Below are 22,238 nucleotides of genomic sequence, written 5' to 3' on the forward strand. Positions count from 1 at the left end.
GTATGAATCCAAGATCCTGACTAGCAATCATAGCTCTTAAAAGCTGTTGTCGATCTCTAAGCATAGGTTTAATCCAATACTCGAATCTCATTCCAGGAGCACTCATGAATATTGCAGCCATGTCTAGGCCACTTAGACAAACTACAGACCCATTCATGACAGTCCAGCCTCAATACCTACTTCCAAAGTATGATCGACTATGGACGGTTTAAATAACCAAGTTATTCGGGAAGTCAAAACATGCAAAGTGAAACACAAGGATAATACTAATCCTATATGGCTCTAAGCACCTTTGAGAGTAAATAAAACACCTTTTATTTAAACACCATATTGATTACACAATATTCATTGTATAATGTTTCGATTTATCAACCTAATACTTGAATTAAAACAATAGTCATCCCATGCTCCAAGCATGCACACTATGTTTGTCCAAACAATAGTTATGCCATACTCCAAGTATGCACACTATGTTTGTCTATGATCATTTCTTTGTGAAATAGACCAATTGAACATGATTCCAATGATGCTTATTTCACAATCTCAAATCCTTATCATAAATGCAAGAATACCAAATTCTTGCCATTTACTAAAATCTGTTAGATTCTAAACTTGTATGCATTGATCCTCTTGTAATGACTATGCACAAAAGTCACAAAGACTTGGCAACAGACATTACAAAGTATTCCAATAGAGAGCAATTCCATGGAAATGAAGTCTCACATTCAAAGTACATTCCTTTGAACATCCTTCTTGCATTAAGTTTTCTAATCTCACACAGATTTAAAGAATAATTTCCACTTATGGAAACATTTCCATATTCCTATTTTGACTATCACTTCTAAAAAAAAGTTGTTTCTTTTCAGAATATGTCAATATGGTCCTTCCAAAATTTACACTATACTTCCAAATGTCCATGAGCAACCAATCTTTCGTAAACATCAGATTGTCCTCGACAATTGCTTAATGATTTTAGTCATATCCAATTCTAGACCTTTTTCCCTCTTAATCATTTTAGTCCTATCCAATTCTATACCCGAAGCATATGGACACGATTAATTATGTCTCATAGAAAGACATGAACCTAGATCAATCTTTTGCTACAATATTTTTTATTTGCCATGTTTTCATAATTCGACTATGAAGAGGGATGCCGTAATCATAATCGAATTTTGAGAACGCAATATATGTAGAATTTCCTTATGTTGAACCATTCCCACATAAAATTCATATATATATATATATATATATATATATATATATATATATATATATATATATATATCCTTGACTAAAGATGATTAAACTCTCAATTTAGGCTTTTAGAATTGAAATGAAGTATAATTTTCTCTCCCTTAATTATAGTAAAAAACCTTTTCCCAATTGAAACTTTTTTTTTCTATAATTAACATTGCTAACTTGCAACACTTATCATAGTTGATTATGCTCCCACTAGCATAATAATTACTAGCATAACAATTATGCTCCCACTAGTTTTGACGTGTATCCAGAAATCAACTGGACTTCTATAAATCAATACTTTATTGACTTTCTTATCAAAGTTCATGTTTCTGATACGAGATGCTTTGATAAAACTTTATCAAAATCATACAGCTTTTCATTGATAGCTCACATGTGTGTTTAAACAATTTTTAGAACTATGAAAAGGGATGTCGTAATCATAGTCTCAATTGTTTAGACCTTTGTTATTTCTCACAAGTCTATGTTAGTGTGTCGGTTAACCACACACGCTCCACTAACGCCTTTGAGAATGAAAATATTACAATTGCTATCTACTTAAAATCTATCTAGTGAAAACGTTTCCTCACCATCATTTTCATAAATCGGAGGGAAACCTTATGACACTTAGATTTTATGGTGTATGTGTTCCTATCCATGTGAATTTGTCAAAACCATAATCACAAGACAAGGTTGTTGGATAAGGTGTCTAAGTCCATAACTATTTCTGGTATGTACTTGAACCAGTTTGGCATAATCACAAGACAAGGTTGCATGGCATCATGCGTTTGGATAGACTAAATTGAGAGAAATAACACTTATGGTTTATTAATATATTATAAGTTCTAATATATTAATAATATTATTTTAGTATTGATAAATAATTAATTTAGAATTAATTAAGTGATCAAAAAAGGTGACTAATTAAATATATGGGTTGATTGTGTAAATCATCCATACTTGTATAGTGGCTAAATGCTCCATGGATTATCAAGTTGGGCTAAGACCCATAGGATGCTCCATGGAAGTGTAAACCCATGGATCATGGAAATGAAGAGTCATGTCATGCTAGGGTTTATGTGGTGTAACCCTAATTGTAACACACTATATAAGCAACATAAAGCTTACCAAAATCGGCCACTATAAAGAATAGAGAGGGCAAGCCAATTTTAGAAGTGTTCTACATTACTCTTAAGTCATTCCAATAGAATTTGGTGTTGTGTGAGACATTTGAGGCATCACACTTGGGGTACTAGGCTCACAAGGTTTTTAAGGAATCCAAACTACTACAAGGTATGTTTTCTAGCTTACTTTTATGTTTAAAAGTTCCCTATGTATGCTAGATAGGATTATGAACCTTGGAAAATCAATTTTGCATGTATCTTAGTCAAACATAGATCCAAGGTTTCTAGGGTTGCATGAACACCTTAGGAGTGTTAGAATGTTCAAAACCCTATAGTGGTATTAGAGCCTAGGCTTGTTTGTTTGATACTTGATGTAAAATAGCTGAAGAAGCCGAAATTCTTGTTGTCTGCACAGGGGACTCACCGAGTCAATGGGGGGACTCGACGAGTACAAGCGTATCTTCAACCAACTTGGCGAGTCAGTTCTTGCACTCGACGATTTGCCTAGGCAGAGTGCAGATTTTCGATTTTTGCTGCTAGAAATGGACTAGAAACATTACCCTAAACTGTTTTGGTGTTTTAAAACTTGTTTTAGATGGCGTAATGGTTGTTCTAATTCATTTACAATGGCTAATATCAAAATTCCATGTTTATATGTGTTCATATGTTCTTGAAATTTTGTTATGAATATTCATGTTCTTATGAGTTCTTGCAAGATCATAGGAATTATGTGCTATTGATTGGTAGTTAATTCATGATCATGATGTGTTTTAATGGAGTCCATAACTTGTCCTCAAGTTATGGATAATCAAAAGTCACTTTGTAATAAATCCATTAAAAGAACACATAAGTTACAAAAATGAAGATTCTTCATTTTTAATAAACAATAAGTCATAAGTTATGAATTGAAAAGTTTTGTAAATTTACAAAACTTGCCCTCAAGTTTTGGAACATGTAAGGTCATCTAGTAAAGTTTAGTTCGAACCCCTAGAATTTTAAAAGTTAAAATTCAACCCTTATACTCTGTAATATTATAAGTTAATAATATATATATATATATATATATATATATATATATATATATCAATTAGTTTTATCATTAGTATGCCTCATTCACGAAGTCGGTCTATAAGGGGGGGTATAAGGTTGTTGCCTATAAAATGGCAGCTTAATGGGTGTCCACTCTCACCCACTGCTTCCTTGAATGGTGGAGGGTCGTCAGCCAAACGGGGAGGACAATGACTTAAAAATTCTCATTAAAAGTATAGTGATTATTATAAAATAACTAAATGTTTTTATAAATTCTCAATCTTAGTTACTTTAGGAAAATGTGAATAAGGTGCTAACCCATGAAATTACACTTTGCACTTTGATTGAGTCGTTAGTGGAGCGTGTGTGGTTAACCGACACACTAACTTGGACTTAACAAGGGAGGCAAAGGGTGACTTAAGGTTTTTCATAGGTCGGTGGAGCGCGTATGGCTAACCGGCACATCGATTGAGTGAAAAACGTTAAGGGTACCAAGTAATTTGCATGGTTACTTCACACCTTGTTTTGTGATCCTCGACATCCCAGTCACAAAACATGAAGGGTACACTCGAGATTGAAACATGTTATTGAAAAGTTCAATAAGTCTCAAAAGAATCTAGGATTTTCTAAAGCCCAATTAAAAACCTAATAATTTATATTTCGTTTTTCATGGTGGAAATTGGTGAATCGTCATTCACCTACCTTTCAAATATGTTATAGATTAGATTACGACATCCCTCTTCTAAGTTATAATATATTGTGATTGGATCCTAGCCTTAATATTACATTTGGGTATTAAGGACTATCTTTATATCTAATCTAAACTTGTTTTCTACTTCAGATGTCATCCAACCATGCTGCTTTTGGCTCAAAGCCTACCGGCTCTTTCTCTCTCATGAATCTTTATATGGGAGTCATCTTTGATGGATTCAACTTTATGGATTGGATCAAGAACATCAGGATGGTCACTCGGTATGAGGACAAGGAATATGTCCTCGGCAAGGAGCTTAAGGTACCCGAGCCATCTGCTTTGCCTGAGGAGGTCACTGAATATGAGGCACATGAAAGAGATGCTACCAAAGTGGCATGCATCATGTTGGCCACTATGAAAACCGAGCTCCAAAAGTCCTATGAGGACTACTATCCTTTTGAGATGCACCAATATTTGATGGACCGCTACCATCAGAGTGCTCGTCAAGAGCGATATAAAATCATCTCCTCCTTGATAACAACCCGGATGAAGGATGGTGAACCTATCACGGGCCTTATGCAGAAAATGCAAAGATATGTGGACCGTTTGCTGAAGCTAAATGTGAACTTCCCTGAGGAGTTAGCAACATATATCATTTTGCACTCCTTACCATCGTGTTATGATCAATTCTTCATGACATACCACATGAACAAGGAGGAAGTTGCCCTCAACAAGCTTCAAGGACTCCTAAAGACTGCTGAAACAAGTCTTAAAGGTAATTCGGTTGTTACCACTCCTACTCCTACTCCAAGCTCCGCCCCTGTCCAGGCAATCGGGAAATGTAGAGGGAAAAAGCGGAAGAACCCTTCGAAGGGTACCAAAGTAAGACCCTTGATGGCTCCTCTTCAAGTGGAACCAAGAAAGGTTTTGTCACTCCTTCTGACCCAAAAGAGGCTGAATGCTTCTATTGCCATTAAAAATCGCATTGGAAGCGGTATTGCCCAAAGTACCAGCAAGACATAAAGGATGGGAAAGTAAAGCCCACCCATGTACGTATTTACACAATATTGTCTAAATAAGTCACCCTATTCTAACTCTTGGGTCCTTGATACAGGATGTTGAATTCACATACGTTCTGATTTGTAGGCACTAAGAAGAAGTGAGAATGTGGAGCATGGAAAGATAAACTTGATCATGGGGAATAGGAAAGCTTCACCTGTCACCAAGATTGGAGTTTATTCTTTGTTACTAAGTAGTGGGTTTACATTAGATTTGAATAAATATTGTTACTCGCCTGAAGTGGCAAGAAATATTATTTTCTTTCATGCTTTGTACAAACAAGGGTTTACCTTTTCTTTTGATAATGAAGTTTGTGGAATAAATGCTTTCTTTAATAATGTTCTTTATTTTAAAGAATTACCTTGTGATGGTGTGTATGAAGTTGTGTCTATTGTAGATAACTTAGGAAATAATGTGTTGTGTGTTGATTCTTCTAATAATAATAACTTAGATAAAGCATCATTATGGCATTATCTTCTTGGACATGTAAGCAAGAAACGCGTAGGCCAACTCCAAAACTATGGAGTCTTGAAGTAATTTGACCTAGAGTCAGATGATAGTTGTGAATCATGCTTACTTGGAAAAATGACAAAGTCACCCTTTAATGGTTCTTGTGCAAGGGGTGAAGGTTTGTTGGATCTAGTGCACATAGATGTGTGTGGACCCTTCAAAACTGCCACAAGCGATTTTAATCATTATTATGTGAATTTTTACAGATGATTATAGTAGATATGGTTATGTCTACTTAATCAAGCATAAGTCAGAGACTTTTGAAAGATTTAAAGAGTTTAAACAAGAAGTCAAGAATCAATTGGGTAGGAACATTAAGATGCTTCGAACCGATCGTGGTGGTGAGTATCTTAGTACATAGTTCCTCGACTATCTTAAGGAATGTGGGATTGTCTCACAATTGACACCTCCCAGGACACCACAGTTGAATGGTGTGGCTGAGAGGCGTAATCGAAACTTATTGGATATGGTTCGTTCCATGATGAGTCGAGCTTCTCTACCAATCTCATTCTGAGGGTATGCCTTAGAGACTGCCACATATATCCTTAATTTAGTCGCTACAAAGAATGTTGCCAAAACTCCTCATGAGATGTGGACTGGAAAAGTTCCTAATATAGACCACATCAAGATTTGGTGTTGCGAGGATTTCGTGAGGAGTGAGACCCACGATAAGCTCGAACCGCGAAGTTAGAGGTGTATTTTCATCGGCTACCCACAGAAATCCTTTGGTTACCTCTTCTACAGACCTAGTGAGAATGTGGTCTTTGTAGTAAGGAGGGGTGTCTTGAGAGAGAGAGAGAGAGAGAGAGAGAGAGAGTTGATAAGCCAAGGAAACAGTGGGAGGCAAATTGAACTCGAACAAATTCAAGAGTCAAGTGGTGAAGGAACTTCAAACCCTAGCAGTCAACCGAAGGAGGAAACTCCTGTTGATCCAATTGACAAGTCTATACCTCTGAGGCGTTCGACGAGAGTTAGGAATGCACCTGAGCACTACTATGGTTTCCATATTGCTGCGGAAGGTGAGACACTTATCAGTGATGAGACACTGGTAAGTCTGGATGAACCTAACAACTATGCAGAAGCCATGGTAGGCCCCAAGTCTGCTAAATGGAAAGAGGAAATGGACAAGGAGATACAGTCCATGTATGACAATCAAGTTTGGAACTTGGTTGACAATGTACCAGGTCGTAAGGCAATTGGGTGCAAATGGATGTTCAAGAAGAAGACCGACATGGATGGTAATGTACACATATATAAGGCACGACTGATTGCAAAGGGCTTTTCTCAAACTCCGGGAGTTGATTATGATCATACCTTTTCACCAGTAGCAAAGATTAAGTCCATTAATGTCCTGTTAGCCATTGCTGCATTTCATGATTTTGAAATATTGCAAATGGATGTCAAAACCGCCTTCCTTAATGGAAGTTTGGCTGAAGATGTTTACATGTGTCAGCCAGAGGGTTTTGTCAGTACAGAATACCCAAACAGAGTGTGTAAGCTTGAGAAATCCATCTCTGGATTGAAACAAGCACCTCGCATATGGAATCTTTGTTTCGATGAGAAAGTCAAAAGAGTTTTTCTTGTCGAGGAGTGAAGATGAATCTTGTGTATATGTCAAGGCTAGTGGGAGTATAGTTAGCTTTTTGGTTCTGTATGTGGATGACATACTACTCATAGGAAATGACATCCCAACCTTGCAGGAAGTGAAGTCCTGGCTTGGGAAATATTTCGCTATTAAAGACCTAGGAGAAGCTACCTATATTTTAGGGATAAGGATTCTGAGAGACCAGAGTAAAAGACTAATTGGACTTAGTCAGAGTGCCTACTTGGATAAGGTGCTGAAGAGGTTCAGCATGCAATATTCCAAGAAAGGAGAGTTACCCATCCAGGGTAACGCTAGATTGAGTTAGACTCAAAGCCCGAGTACCGTGGCTGAGATAGCATAAATGAGTCGAGTACCTTATGCTTCCGCGGTAGGCTCGATCATGTATGCTATGACTTGTACTCGTCCTGATGTAGCCTTTGCTTTGGGCATGGTAAACAGATATCAGGGGAATCCTGGCAAGGCTCACTGGACCGCGGTAAAGAATATCCTCAAGTACATGCGGAGGAATAAGGACTGGGTCCTTACTCTCGGTAGGAGTGATGACTTGAGAGTTGTAGGGTATAGTGATGCTAGCTTCCAGAATGATAGGGATAATTTCCGCTATCAGTCAGGCTGGGTCTTTACCTTAAACGGAGGAGCAATTACTTGGAAAAGCTCCAAACAGGAGATAGTGGATGACTCAACTTGCGAATCAGAGTATATAGGAGAAAGCGAGGCAGTAAAGGAGGCAATATGGCTGAAGAACTTCATTGGAGACCTTGGAGTTGTACCAGCTATAAAGGAGCCTATGGAAATTTTCTGTGATAGTGAAAGTGCAGTTGCCTTAGCGAAAGAACCAAGGGATCATGGGAGATCCAGACACATCGACAAAAAAATACCATTTCATCATACATTGAATAGAAGAAGGACTCATTGTGGCAAAGAGGGTATCATCAGATGAGAACCCCGAAGATCCCCTTACGGGGTGACTGGGTAGGGTTAAGCATCTCCAACATGTGAGGCGCATAGGACTGAAGGATGATATTAGTTTTAGTAGTTAGATAGCTCTGAAATTTTTGAAGTGTAATTGACATTTGATGATGAATAAAAGTTGTGTTTATTTATGAGTAAAGTGTTGCTATCTTTTGTCAATCGTTTACTATTATTTCTTTTGCATGTTTTGAATTCCAGAATATTTATGTTATCTATTACATATTATTCAAATTCTCCACAGTCGGTCATATGTTGGAAGTAGGTATGAATTAAGACTGTCATGGGTTGGCTTGTAGAGGTCTAAGATGTTGGACATAGCTACAACACTCATGAGTGCTCATAAGTTCTAAGTATTGGATTCAACCCACGCTCATTGATATCACTTCGTGGAATTTATCTCGAGTGATCGTGAGACGGTAATATCATATAAGTCTTCAAACCTAGAGATATGACTTGTTGCCTATGAGTTGGTTATACATTGATTGTATGAAAAGACATTGGTAACTCAATGTTATAAAACGTGCTTTTGTGTGTGATTCAACAAGTAATAGAACAATCATATGAGTCAAAGTTTATATGTTCCTTCTTAGATTAGAAGCGATATGCGCCTCCCGATGATTTTGTTTTGACCTATGTACCGGGCCCGGTCAGAACTAAATTGATGTGTTAGATTAAGTTCTTTGTCAAACAAATTAGAAATTGAGAAACAAATTGCTGGATAATAAGTAAGACATTGTTCCATGTATTTGTCCGGCTGATATCTAGAACAGAGGATTATAAACACTTATCTTAAATGGCGTATCATCATCATCTCATTTCCGAGAGACCTTGAAGGAGCTATGATTGCTGATCGGATCCTGAAGTCATACTTGCAGTTATTGTTATTAGACTTATCCAAGTGGGAGATTGTTGGATAAGGTCTCTATGTACATAACTATTTCTGGTATGTACTTGACCCGGTTTGGCATGGTCCATTGGGGTTTCATGGCATCATGCATTTGGATAGACTAAATTAAGAGAAATAACACTTATGGTTTATTAATATATTATAAGTTCTAATATATTAATAATATTATTTTAGTATTGATCAAGAATTAATTTAGAATTAATTAAGTGATCAAAAAGGTGACTAATTAAATATATGGGTTGATTGTGTAAATCATCCATACTTGTATAGTGCCCTAAATGCTCCATGGATTATCAAGTTGGGCTAAGACCCATAGGATGCTCCATGGAAGTGTAAACCCATGGATCATGGAAATGAAGACTCATGTCACATTAGGGTATACATGGTGTAACCCTAATTGTAACACACTATATAAGCAACATAAAGCTCACCAAAATCGGCCACTAGAAAGAATAGAGAGGGCAAGCCGATTTTAGAAGTGTTCTACATTTCTCTCAAGTCATTCCAATAGCATTTGGTGTTGTGTGAGACATTTGAGGCATCACACTTAGGGTGCTAGGCTCACAAGGTTTTCAAGTATCTTAGTCAAACATATATCCAAGGTTTCTATGGTTTCATGAACATCTTAGGAGTGTTAGAATGCTCAAAACCCTACAAAGGTTAGTGACAAATCCAAACTCATATGGCCTGAACTTGTTCAATCTTAACTTCTTGCCACCTGGCTACACAAGGGCCTACCATTGCTTCCAAGTAGTTATGAAAACAACTAAGAACTCATAGAACTCACATGCATAGTCATCTTTTAACTGGAATTAGCACAAAAACAAGAATATGTCAACACGATAGGTTACAAACCTCAAGTCGTGTGTTAGTGATAAACAACAGGTTTTATTCTAGATTAGTTCTTGAAACTTTTGAAGACCTTTAAGACTCCCAATGACCACTTGACATATAAGATTATCTTGTCAAGTCCTTGACAAAACAAATACTCAAGAGTTAGTGCGGATACTTATCATGATAAACACTTCACACAATTGGTCTTAGTTGGTCTTTGTTTTATCCAAAACATCACAACTTACCAATTTCAAATGTACAAGAGTAGGAAAACATTTTAATCTACATTTGACAAGTGTTATAAACCTTCTTAAGATTATATCACTCAATTTACAATCTTGGAGTATCACTCTAAGACTCAATTTTGGAACGAAGTATGATTCATCTTTTGATTTAACCATTTCAACAATTCGCGATTCCTCTTCTTAATCAAACAAATGCACTAAGATGTCCTTAGAGAATCAATTTTTATATGGTTCCATAATCACTAAGATAACCATAAACAAGATACTCAAGTACACTCCCAACTTTTCAGATTTGCGAAACTTTTATCTTTTGACCTAATTTGATTCTACTCATTCGTCCTGTCATATATTGAAACTTTTCCAATGTTTCAGAATTACACTTAAACATGTAAGCATAACCATATTTACTAAACTTTAGTAAATCATGACGAATAGCCTTATCATTCTTTATGGAGGACCTAATCAGTGCACAACCAAGTACACCCAATCTCCTAGTCCTTCACTTGACTCACATATACATATGAACAAGGAATTAGTCTTAATTTCCTAAAGATGAAAATTCTCATTCATCATACAATACAAGTTGTATGATTCCATGTTTCTATCCAACTGAAACTTGGGTGATGAGAATCTTTCCTTATTTGGTAAATTATGACACTACCACAAACTAAAGAATCAAATCCGTTTTCCAATATTTCTATCAATGGAATCATATAAACAACAATTTTTCACTAATGCCATTGTAAGGAAAATTAAAATAAATTAGAAAATTTTCTTTTATTTTAAAACTTGCGGAAAAAAAAATTATCCTTACAATGCAAATGCATATGAAACCAATGTTTTTATTTATTCCTAGGCAATATATCACAACTCTTAAGCAACAACTCAAAATTTTGATCACCGAACCATATGATCAAAATCAATCTTCGCGATTAGAATCAGCATATTCTACCTTTAAGCTTCTTTTTTCTTTGATTCTTAAAACATCAACATTTGACCTAGTCACATCATGTAATAAGAATCTCCAAATAGGAACTTAATACAGTTAGATAGTGGACTTACCTGAAGCAGAGTCAAAGTTTTTAACGTGACCATCCTTATGATCTTTCAGATAAATGGGGAAGCTTCGCAACCAATTCCCCTTCTTTTGGCAAAGAAACGTACAGACTCTTTAGGAATGGTACACGGGACTATCTCAGACTTAGCCTTTCTCATTACCATCTGGTCAACCGAGTTGACTATGGACGATCCCTTTCCATTGGGAAGAGAAAGATTTTCTGGATTTCCAATGTTATCATTGTCAATTTCCATGGAAGTTTGGGAAGTCGATCTTCCAATAAAATTTGGTTTACCAGTGCGCCAAATCATTGCTGATTCAACAACATCAAGCAAATAGGTAAGATCATTAAGGGTCATGTCATGGTCTGTCATATACTAGTCCAAAAGGAACTCTCTATGTGACTTAGAAAGTGATTGAAGAACCTAGTCAACAACCAACTTCCTCAAGACTTTGACACCCAACTCTTCCGACTTGTCAATATGTGACTTCATCTCCCAGATGTGAGAACACACAGACTTTGCTTGCCAATACGGCTTAAGTGACCCTGAACTATTCAAGAACTTGTGGGTCATGGAGAATAATTGGAGGAGGTGGAGGAATTGAAGTATGATTTCCATGACCCAACCATGGGACATCATCTTCATTAGGAAAGCTTGTTCCAAAGGATTTGGGATGATCATAATTGTCTGAACCATACATCTAAAATGGGAGAAATTCAAGTTAGTTGATTTAAGTCCTTAATATAACACCCAATATGAAATATTAAGGCTAGGACCCAACACAATATTTTATAACTTGGACGAGGGATTCTGTAATCCAAGCTATAAAATATTTGAAGGTAGGCGAATGACGATTCACCAATTTCCACCATGAAAAACAAAATAGGTATTAGGTTTTAATTGGTTTGAAACTCCTAGATCTTTTGAGAATCATTGAACTTTTCAATGGCATGTTTAAATCTCGATTGTTCCCTCTCAAGTTTGTTACTGGGATGCCGGTGATCACAAACAAGGTGTCAATGACCATGAAAATTGACTTGGTACCCTTAATTTTTATCACCTAATCGATGTGCCGGTTACCCACACGCGCTCTACCAATCTATGATAAACATTAAGTTACCCTTTGCCACTCTTACTAGTCCATGTTAGTGTGTCGGTTACCCACACACACTCCACCAACGACTTGGTAAAGTACAAAGTGTAATTTCATGGGTTAGCACCAAATTCACATTTTCCTAAAGTAACTAAGATTGGGAATTTAATAAGGTTTAGTTAATTTATATTTATCATTATACTTTTAATAAAAGGATAATTAAAGTCTTGTCCTACCCGTTCGGCTAATGACCCTCCACTAGTCAAGGAATCAGTGGGTGAGAGTGGACACCCATTAAACTACCATTTTATAGACACTAAACTTATACCCCATTATAGACCGACTTCATGAATGAGACCTACTAACGGTAAGACTGACTTTTTTCTGATACATATATATATATATATATATATATATATATATATATATATATATATATATATATAACTATTAACTATCAATATTATAATACTATAAGGGTTGAATTTTAACTTTTAAAATTCTAAGGGTTAAACTTGGAATCAAAGTATTCTTGGGGGGAAACTTTACAAATTCCAAAACTTGAGGGCAAGTTTTGAACAATTCAAAAACTTTTAGTTTCCATAACTTATGTGTTTAAAGTAGTGTTAATGAAAAAACTCTTCAAGTTCCATAACTTGAGGACAAGTTACGGAAGACTTTAAAGCATTTAAAAAATGTGACTCTTCATTTTCATAAGTTATGGAAATTTTATGAGTTTTAAAAAACATAAATGTGACTTTTCAGATAACTTGACGACAAATTACAAAAACACATATTCTGAACAACTTTTAGATCAATTTGGATCGAAAACAAATTATCACATAATTTTTTTATTAATCTAAACTAACTCATAAGAACAAGATAATTCAAATCATCAATCTTTAAGAAATTAGCATGAACATATAAACTAATACAAATCTTGAAATTATGACAATTATCTTTGAAATTGGATCAGCATGAAAATTACCACATCAAAAACAGGTTTATAAGTTCAAAAACTGCTTAGGGTAATGTTCCTAGTCCAATTCCAGCCAAAAAATTCGAAAATATGTTGTCAGGGGGTCCAACTCGCCGAGTGCAAGAACAAACTCGCCGAGTTTAATGAGTTTGTGCATGGGCTCATTGAGTCCCTCAATGGACTCATTGAGTCCCTTGTCTAGACAACAAAAAGTTCGATTTTTTAGCTTTTTTCACCAATTTGCATCAAGTATAATTGAAAACAAGCCTCGACTCTGATACCACTAAAGGGTTTTAGTATACTACAACATCCTATGGTGCACATACAACCCTAAATACCTTGGATCTATGTTTTCACTAATTATACATGAAAAGATGTTTCCAAGGCATAAACCTATAACTAGCATGCATTTGACATAAAACATATAAAATACTACTTAGGGTGACATACCTTTTATGTATCTTGAAGTCTTGACATATTTGGCTTTAAGAGCTTAGCCCCAATAGTGTAGAAGCCTCAAATGAAATCACAACACATCATGGATAAGGATGAAACTTGAGAGAGAATATCCATGCACCAAAAACACCTCCAAGGACTCCAAGAACTTCAAGTGGCGTTTTTAGGCAATTGACTATATATTTATATGTAGGATTTCAAGGGTCATGGATATAACCCAAATCCATATCCATGGGTTTTATGATCCATGGTTCATGTGGCCTAACTCTTTATGTACCCATATATAAACTTGGTCCAACATAGATCATAAGCCCAACACATATAAATATAACTAATTACCATAATTAGTCCCCATAGATTTAATTAGTCTCTTTTTGATCACTACATTAATTCCAAATTAATTCTTGATCAATACTAATTAAAACATGTGATTTCATATTAATATATTAGAACTTATAATATATTAATAAATCATATATAACCTTCTCTCAAAAGTCCATCCTAACAAATTGTCCTGATAATATGCAACCCAAATGGACCATGCTACTCTCGGGTCGAGTACATACCAATAATAGTTATGGGCTTAGACATTAATCCAACACTCCTTTATGTTCTTTAAAGTTGTTGATTGATCTTCATTTCAAGTGTATTTGGAGGTCTAATTTGTTTGCAAAAGCACCATGTCCTTGTTACTCTTTTGGGTAAAGAGTACTCCATTAATTATTCCCTCAAAAGACAAAAAACCATATGACTTGACCAATCTCATCACCTTTTGTCCCCTTAAAATCACCTGCACACCACACATTTTGCTTGCCCAAAACCTCTTTTTGACCCAAAATGCTCTAAAGAAGATTCCCCTCATTAAAATATGAATAAAAGGCTTTTTCGGTATTATTTTTTAATGAAAAATAGCATTTTTCGTCATCAGCCCATCGTTTCTCGGCCTCTAGAACTGTAGCCAAAATTGCCTACCGGAGGCCTTCTCATCTATCAGAACCCCTCTCAGTTGTTGTACCCCTCTCAGTCCGAAGTTTGTTGACCACAACCATTCTTCTTCTGACCGAAGTTATTCCTTCTTTTTGCCTTTGGACCGAAGTACTTTCATATACTGCAGCTTCAGACCGCAGCCCCTTCTATTCTCTTCTTGGACCGTAGTTCGGACCGCAGTCTATGCCTACCCCAGTCTCGGATCGCAGTTGCTTCTGCCTCTTCTCCATCCGCAACTTATTCTCTATACTACTGCAACCATCCTTGACTTCGCATCATCCACAACCAGTCTTCCATCACAACTTGTACTCTCAACTTCGGTTCCTACACTTCTCATTCGCAACTGCTTATTGACCTGCAACCCCTTCTCCCACTTCAGTCCTTCTCATCTCCGATTCCCATTCCTTCTTAACTCCGATCCTCCCTCTTTCAGTCTTCTTTCATCCCTCCTCCTTCCTTCCTCCTTCCTTTCTTCCTCTTCCTCTCATTAGCCCCTCTCCCCCCCCACCACTTTTTTTTAAACCTTATTTTCTTTTACTTCCATTAATTTTTGTTTACCACCTTTTTTTTACAACGATTTTTTTCAACCATTTTTTAACCAATTATTTTTTTTAACACCAATTTTTTTTATTTAGCCTATTATCTTTTTAACGCCAATTTTTTTATTTAACCATTTTTTTGTTAAAACCAATTATTTTTTTAAAGTCAGTTATTTTTTTTAACACCAAATTTTGCCATAACCCAACCTTGGGTAGTCACATTGGTTTATTTCGTGCCGATTAAATTGGAAGAATTTTTTTCTTTCCATGAGGATTACTCCATACCACATTCGGACTTCATATTATTCTTTGTGACATTTGCACCGCAACGACGCCTGATCAACAAAGTTGTTTCACATTCTTCACTTTATGGGATTTTTATGACTTGTCGCTTTTGATCTACGTTAACGAACCATGTATCTTGAGCATGTTGACTTTATTTTCTATTGAAGACCACTTCAAAAGTTCTGGCACCGCAGTTTGAGTATATCAGTATTCTTTCAACACAGCAAAGATTTCTTTTCACGCAGACTTATTATTGTTTTTACGGTATTTGTTCGAGCAGTTTTCAACGACTGAATCAGCCAGCTACATATGAGCACATAGTACTTATCGAGACCCTTCATACATCTAGGGAGAGCTTTCTTAGCTCTTGGTATCCGATACTCTCCATCCTGATGATATATTTATTTTTGATATTCGGTCTTTGGTTATCAAAAATATGGAGAGAATATTATGATATCATCCATATATGGTTTTATGATTGTTTGAGTTTGGAGTTTTGAAGACTTCTAAAGACGATGATTTATTTAGTGATGTGATTTGGCACAGATTTTTGGTCTTCAAGGATCAAATTTTTGGCATTACTAGATGTTTCGCGGTTCCAGATTATTTATTATTCGAACTCCACCACAAGAGGATTCTTTGTGTCTGCATCCGGTTCAGATCTTATGATTTTTCGAGTTTGGATTTGCGATATTTTGAAGACAAAGATTATTTTGGCGATGTGACGTGAAACTTATTTTTAATCTTTTGATCAAATTTTTGGCATTGCTAGACCATGTCTTTGGATTCACATTATTTAATATTCGGACTTCACTCTTGGATGCTTCATATTTTTAGCAGGTTATTCTTTGAAGAATTTTGGGTGTATTATGATTCTAGAATAAGAAGATGTTTTTCAGAGACACTTTACAGCTTCAGAGACATTTCAGCACTTGATTCTCATTATGTTTCATTTTATTACCACACTTGCTTGTAGGATTACTTTATTTTAGCCTTTTATCACTTATTGTATCCCTCATCATTTGCGAGCATTTAGGGAGAGATTGTTGGAGCATGGAAATGCTCTACAAATAATGAATGATAGTTAGGTTATTTATTTATTCCCTTTATTGTATTGTTGGCATTTTTCTCTCTCCTATATAAAGAGAGAGTTGGTGTTAACATGCTGTCGCGCACGTATTAAGCAAATAAATTATCACTGCTGGTTGCACTAAAAATATAGCACAGGTAAGCAGGGTCGAATCCTCAGGGACACAACCTAAAAGTCAATGCCTTTTTGCATCAGGCACATCTAGTCAAAACAGAAATATAAAAGAGGGATTTAATTGTAAACTAAAAACTAAAAGTGTAGTGATATTAGATTAAATGAAACTCAATATAAAAAACAATATCAGTTCTGCTGTAACTTTCTTAATCATGTAACTGATCTAGATCTGATTATTTGAGATGCATTCTATCTAAGCTGGTACTGAGAAAAACTAATAAGCTCTAATAATTTCTCTTTTACCTAAATTAGTTAATCAAAACAAGCTCTTCAATTAACCCTAACTTTTTACTGTTCAATTAAATAAGCTCTTAATTAAGATCAGAAAAAGTTGCATTAAGTTCTTTGTGAAATTCCCAGCAATACCCAATACTTCTCACAAGCTCGGAATCGTAAAGATATGATTTTTACAGTTTATAATAAAGTCAAATCCCAAACACGGAACCAGTTTGTTACTTGTTACTTCTTACCAGTTGACAAGAACAATTACGTATTCTATAACTGATTAACTGTAATGATAAAACCCTGGCTAGGTGATTAGACTAACAAGAATCAAAATCAAACATTCATTAAGAACAAAACTGAAGAATCTAGATAAAAACAAAAATAAAAAACCAGATCTAATGATCAATCACATGAAAAGTACTTGTCTTTGCAGAATTGAAAACTAAGGTTTTAGCCAGACATGGCTAAAATCTGATAAAAACAAATGAAAATAGAGATGAAACAACTAATCTTACTAATCTACTTGAAGGAGATGATCCATACTGTTCAGATCTTCAGAAATCGTTGAAATTGGAGAAGAAACGCCTCCAAAATCATATTTCCGTCGTCTGGTACCTCTGGAATCGCCAACTTAGGTTACTGGAATGCTATCAGGGTCTATTTATACGTCCAACACCAAAAGTGGTGTGCATGCGATCTCATGGGCACAGTCTGCAATCGTAGGTTTTGAAGAAAACGCGTCTCGTGCCTTTTTAATGAAGTAGGATGCTACTTTGACACTTTTTGGCCAACCAGCGATCGCATGTACACAACTTGCGATCACGGGTTTTCATTTTTCACTTCCGGATGAATTTTTGGAACTAAAAATTCTCGAATCCATGCTGCGACCTAACCTACAATCACATAAAGGCTCCATGCAATTGCATTAAGGCAACATGCGATTGCATGTTGTGCCTAAGATGTCCGAAATTTCTTCTACTTTTCATATCATTTTGAATCGTGTCAATCGGAGTTACGGTTCATGAGATATGGTGAAAATACTGACAGGGGGTCAAAGCTGCCAGCAACATCCTTTAACTTTAGATTGCAGATTCTATCTTCGTGTTATCAATTTGATCTAATGTTTCTTGACCAAAGCATCTTGAAAACATTCCTCATAATCCTTCATAAGTCCTAAGCTCAATTTTAAGCTCCAAACATGCATCCAACTTCTCCCAAAGCACTACTCCACCCGAACTATCTAAATTTGACATAAAAACATGAGCAGTACGATAATTCTAACGAAAGACATGAGCTAGACATTATTTAAATAAATTACATGAAAATGTACAAAATATGTTGCTAAATGATAATGAAAACTAGCCTATAAGATGCATAAAATGGCATCTAACAGTTGGTCATGTAATTTTAAGAGTGCACAATGTAGCTTTTCTAGAGAGAGAGAAAGTGGTGGGATCTCTCCCACCAAGGGAAACTTTTCTCTCCCAACAATGTTCTTCATGTTTTATTATATACCTCTTTTCTAGTGATTATGAAATTTCTCATCATATGTTCTTCATTCATATTTTTATGTTCGTTAAATCTCGATATATTATTTATTCTGCATCCACCGATCGTTCAAAACAGGTCTTATATATATATATATATATATATATATATATATATATATATATATATATATATATATATATATATATATATATATATACCGAGTTGTCAATGACCCGACAACCCACGTATAACCTAAAAACATTACATTGAGCACCCCTCATCTATCAGACAAATACCCTGCAACACAAATATAATAGAAATATACAAACAATAGGTAAATATGATAATGCCATATTTATGGTGACATCCACCAAAACTCAGGTCAGTACTCATCTAGAAGCTCGTCATTTCCTTGTGTGCACTTAACTTGGCTCTAGAGTTACAAGTTGAACTAGGTTCGTGACTTAATTGATCCCTCGGAACAATTATTGTACCTTAGCTTGTACTGAACAATCACAATGATATGTGAATGAACCAACTGAGTGGTAAAGTGCCAAAGTTGAACCTTAAGTCGAAACACAAAACTATGTTCGGTAGACCACAACCCAAGGGTAATTAGTAACCCTAAAATTTCCATATTGGAACAATTTAATGCTTAACGAGGTTAAGTATTCTAAGTTGGTATGATCAAAATTAAATCATAATATGAACCAACTATAAAGATGATGACAAATTCATATAATTCATGATTCGAAATGTGAACCAAAAGTAAAACCCAAGCATTTCAAAATCCTACAACCACATATTATGAACACTTGTTACAATTGTTGAAATATGAGAAATTAATTTTTATAAAAATTAAATTATAGGTTATCATTTTCTAAATTAATTCAATAAATATAAGTTAACAGCTTATTTCCAAATGTAAATATTTCAACAAAACCCAATAATTAAAACCTTAGCAACTTATGATAATGTTTGAGTTTTTATAAAATTTAAAGCCTAGATTTATAAAAATTCAAGGGAGGCTTTTATTATTTGATCAAATATCAAGAAAAATACCCTCTCTCTCTCTCTCTCTCTCTCTTAAGATCTCGGCCTTTAGGCCTTTCCCTCTTCCCCATGCCTTAAAACTTATCATTACACATCATTTAAACCACCTACACACTCCATCTCACTCTCCTTCTCCAAGAAAACTCTCCCACTTCCAAATTCGCTGCTACACCTTATAAAAATCCACCATTCTCTGCCCTAATTTCGGATTTTTGAAGGTCTTGAAGTGTTCTTTTTCAATCAAGATTGAAACCAAGGTAAACAACACAACCCTTTCTCATAGTTTTACGATTTTATTTCCTCTTCTTCATAGTTCTTGTTTACTTTTCGGATTCTATGCCCTTCTATGGCTAGAAATCCTTGTTTTTCCTCTTGGTGTTTATAGGTTCTCACCATAACACATTACATGTGTTTGATATGGTGAAAATCCGAGATCAAACTCATGCTAAGAGTGAAAAGATGCACATATGTTTTATATGATTTCAAAAATCAAGTTTTACACCTTCTTCTTCATTTCTTTTGTGTTCTTACATAACAAAAGGCATTTAAACCTTTTTATAGTACATCTTGGATGCTAATTCACTCCATGTAGGTGCTAGAAATCGGATTTTTGGTGCAATACTAGTCTAAGATTCGGTGGTTCCAAGGAGTTCTCTATCACATGAATGAAACACTCACTTTGGGGCCTTGGCTTAACCCTAACTCTAAGACTTGGATGCATGAACTTAAAAGTTTCTTGTTCTTATATAAACTCTAGTTTATTGTTATTTATCTTCGACCATAAAAGAAGTATGCATGTTGTCTTTGTGAAAGTGCCCTTAAGAGGGCACTTAAAGCAACCAAGGATGACATGCATTCTGTCAGAATATTTTGTTTAGATTTGAACGGAAACAACTCACTCGTTACTAAACCAAATCACAATATTATTTTCCTGAGGGCTAGTTACTTGAGTTAGATTTTTAACCCAATTGGTCTTACTATAAAACATTAAAAATCTGATTTTTGATAATTTTTACAAAACAGTTGCGCAAACAGAACGTTTTCTGTGATCATTAGTTTTTCTTTGTATGATCAAGGGTCTTAAACCCCACCTTAAATCTGGGGAAAAATATTTTAGAAAATTAACATATCCAGTGAATAATTCCTAAAATTTCGTGGATTAAAACCCCACAGAATTCCCTACACAAATTCGTGAACTTTCAGCTACATCTAGAACTGATGCACTATATTGTGCAACATTGCTTAACTTGTTGGGGTTCAATACCCCTATTTTGATTTTAAATATATTTTGAACAAATTGTTTTACGAAATTTCATATATACAAGTGATGATCTGTAAAACCCCAAGCGCTAAAACCAATTGCTTATTTTTCTATAAGAATAGTGATTTAATGTCTATAAATTCAAAATAATCGTTTCAGAAGAGATAAAAATCTGAAAATTTTTAGTATTAATATATTTGCAGAATAAGAACGCCAGGTACATTTTCAAACGATTTGGACACTGTTTGGTATTTTATCCATATTTTTCACTAAATTGGAGCATGAATTTATAAATTCGGATTATTAGACTCAAAAACCCTAACCAATATTTTTCTCAACATTGGGAATATTATTGGAACCTGTAGAAATTAAATTGAGAATTTTAGAAACTGTTTACCATTTATTTTGAATTTTCAATATTAATTGCGCTTTAATTTACAAATAAATATCAAATGACCTAAAAAATGTCTACAAATTTTTTGGACACCAATGCCCTTTGTTAGAACCAGAAAACCAATTTTTGTAATTTTTGGAATTTATTTCCATGCCTTTGTGAAATTTTAAACACAATGCATTATAAATTAATGTTACCGATAATGATTCGTACACACTTTTGGCACTTTTACGACACCACTAGTTGGATAGGTAGTTCCTAGAAAACAGTTTAGTAAATTATATCTCACTAGAAACTATTTCTTCCATAGGACATTATTAGGAATAACACTCGTCAATATCAACCCGTGAAGCCCGAGCAACAAACTTTCCATTTTGAGTATTCACGCATCCCCCTATTTTCGGTTTTTAAATATTTTAGGGTGGAAAGCATGCTACAATTTCTTTGAACATTATTTGATGAACTTGTGTTATGAAATATATGATATGAGCTTTGTTGTATGAAATTTGTATTATGAACTTGTACTATGATTTTGGTGTTATGAACTTGTATGGTAAGTCCTCGGAGAACCGATACAACCTATTAACTTGTAACCGAGCCGATGGTCTTATGGATAGCGTTATTTGGGGTCGACAGCCCCCACTCGCGTAGAACCGCGAGTGCATATTTCCATGAACGGACATCATGGGAACCATTGACATGATGGAATGGGGCAAGAATGATCGTTAGGCTTGGTTGTGAACGGAATGCAATGGAATTCATCATATTTTGAACTAGAACTTTTATTAAACAACCTATATTTTCTTGTTGAAATAATGTTTTATTATAAACCTGTGAACTCACCAAATATTTTATAGTTGACCCTAATCTTTGCATGCTTTCCAGGGAACAGTCAGTGAATCAATAAGACACCGGCATGATTTAAGTTGTTTCTTT

Source organism: Lactuca sativa, chromosome 9 (assembly GCF_002870075.4).
Source record: "Lactuca sativa cultivar Salinas chromosome 9, Lsat_Salinas_v11, whole genome shotgun sequence".
Classification (NCBI taxonomy): Eukaryota; Viridiplantae; Streptophyta; class Magnoliopsida; order Asterales; family Asteraceae; genus Lactuca; species Lactuca sativa.